Raw genomic sequence first — 2,500 nt, 5'->3', positions numbered from 1 at the left:
ACTACGCGACCGGAACATTTGCCGAAGATGGTGTACCCTCGCACTGGAACCACCGAAGTGGCCCATTACGGGCTATCTGCGCACCAACGGAAGCCAGCCTCGTCGACGATGAATCTCCCCATTCGATCTTTTGGGTTTCTCAGGTTTACCCCTGAACGGTTTCACGTACTCTTGAACTCTCTCTTCAAAGTTCTTTTCAACTTTCCCTCACGGTACTTGTTCGCTATCGGTCTCGTGGTCATATTTAGCCTTAGATGGAGTTTACCACCCACTTAGGGCTGCACTCTCAAGCAACCCGACTCTAAGGAGAGGTCCTCCCGAAACGCGTACCAGTCGCTACGGGCCTGGCACCCTCTACGGGTAAATGGCCCCATTCAAGATGGACTTGGACGCGGTTCGACGTCTCGGGATAAATTGACCCTCCTGAACACTACATTTCCCAACGGCAGAACCGCGGGATTCAGTGCTGGGCTAATTCCTGTTCGCTCGCCGCTACTAAGGAAATCCTTGTTAGTTTCTTTTCCTCCGCTTAGTAATATGCTTAAATTCAGCGGGTAATCTCGCCTACTCTGAGGTCGTCGTACGTGATACAAAATTTTGTGTGTTTCGGCCGAAAGAGCGTAAAAGTAGTACTCGCGAAAACGTACAAAGCACAAAAAAAAAAGAAAAAAAAAGAAAACGAAACAACACTACACGACAGAAGAGAGAAAAAGGTAAACAAAAAACCGATATATGCCTTATGCGCCACACCAAAGTGTCAATATAATTCTTTCTTCATCTCTCGTCGATCGGAAACTCTCGCTAGACGATCTGGCCGGTTAACTTTAACGTCCGTCGAAAAGAACTTTCGGGGACTGGACGACCGACAGATCGCGCGGTTCCGCACGAATCGACAATGAAGAAAAGAAAAGACATGGGGCGACCGACATAAAGGTTTTCTCATTGATATACCTTTTCTCTCTCCGCGGTGCTGTTCCGTGCGTGAACACACAAGTGTGTCTTTTGCGTCGTGTGACAATCAAGTTCGAAATAAGCCTCGCCAATAGAGGAGTATACATATTATTAAAAAAAAAAAATAATAATACATATAACCCGGTGGGATTTCTTTTTCTCTCTACTTCTATATAATTGAACCAAAAACCACGGGGGTACAGAAACATTGCGCACGAAACGATTTATCATCGATCAAACGCAAAACCAAATTAGAGACACGAGAGAAAGAGAGTAAGATCTCAAGACGCTCATAGGCCGTCATCAATACGATTCAACGCGAACGTGGCGATGGAATGGCAATCGCACAGATTAGCGAGGACACGTCGACGACGGGGAATAATTCCGACCCGATCAAGTACGACGTGCTCATCCCGCACATTGCTGCGCTTTGCTCCGCTGTCCATCGATCATCAAAGCGTTCGCGATAGAACGAGAGATCTCTTTCGTCTCTTCCCTCGAAGACTCGAAAAGGAATGTGTTTGTCGAAATCGCCGGCAACGACGACCCACCGCCGTATGGCAATTATAACGTAGAGTTAAGAAACTCATCCACGCACAGGCATATTCTCTCCCTGGGGCTTAACATTGCCACACCACACACACTCTGTGTGCCACACAGTATTCTTTCTTTCTTTTATAATTTGTGTGTCCATCTCTGTAGTCTCGCGAGACTCTTGTAAATATACCTCTTTCGTATATACGCATCATTTCAGGCGACGTCGGGAGCGCGTTAAATGTTCATGAGTGGAAACGCTTCTTTCCGCAAGGCGAATCGTTTCGCAGAGAAGGTGAGAGATTTGGAGATCCCCGTCGAAGCGGTGCCTTACGGGCGGTCGTATTTTCAATACGACTCACGACACCGTAAAAACACTCACGCAAGTCCGAACGTAAGAAATACCAATCCCTACTTCGCCTCTCGTGGAAACTAGATATATATGTTTGTATGTGTTTATAAGACGCAATGCAAAAATTGGCAATTTTCACAGAACCGCGACAAACGCCGACGAAACGCCCATCATTCGCTCGTACGTAGCATCTTTGCAACCCGACTCCGAAACGCTCTTTGGCGCCCTCCAAAAATATATTTGGAGAGGTAAGCGACGGCGGGGACTTACAAGAGCAACGCAAGCAGTTTATGGTTACGTAAACGACCCTCAGCCAGGCGTGGTCCAGGAATTGTATCCGTGGACCGCAATGTGCGTTCGAAATGTCGATGTTCATGTGTCCTGCAGTTCACACGTTGACGCGCAATTAGCTGCGTTCTTCATCGACCCACGAGCCAAGTGATCCACCGTTCAGGGTAATCGTATATATTTTTGATTTACAAATCAATATATGTATATGTCTCTTGTTCTGCGGTTCGTAAGAACGCATTGTACCTGAACGCTCCAACCAGCGCGCGAAGGAGATTCGTTCAGGCGTCGTTTTAAGGACGACACTATCGTCGTCCGTGGAAACGGAAAAAAAAAACCGTCAGATACGCAACAAGTATCTGACGGCCGGGCGAA

General features: G+C 47.2%; 2 non-coding genes across 2 annotated transcripts in view; both read right to left on the bottom strand.

Moving 5' to 3' along the window:
- The window catches only part of LOC143219420 (large subunit ribosomal RNA), a 4,010-nt gene extending 3,432 nt beyond the window's left edge, over positions 1–578 (bottom strand). The window contains exon 1 of the ribosomal RNA XR_013011316.1: positions 1–578. This exon is cut by the window's left edge and continues 3,432 nt beyond it. This is a non-coding gene — a ribosomal RNA (large subunit ribosomal RNA).
- Positions 579–2,140: 1,562 nt separating this feature from the next.
- Positions 2,141–2,295, bottom strand: LOC143219437 (5.8S ribosomal RNA). The gene has a single exon (XR_013011320.1). It is a non-coding gene; the product is annotated as a 5.8S ribosomal RNA (ribosomal RNA).
- Between the last annotated feature and the right edge of the window lie 205 nt (positions 2,296–2,500).

This window comes from Lasioglossum baleicum, unplaced genomic scaffold (genome assembly GCF_051020765.1).
Source record: "Lasioglossum baleicum unplaced genomic scaffold, iyLasBale1 scaffold0028, whole genome shotgun sequence".
NCBI classification, from domain to species: Eukaryota; Metazoa; Arthropoda; class Insecta; order Hymenoptera; family Halictidae; genus Lasioglossum; species Lasioglossum baleicum.
Note: the sequence above shows the minus strand (reverse complement) of the source record. Positions and strands in the feature narration are given on the sequence as shown.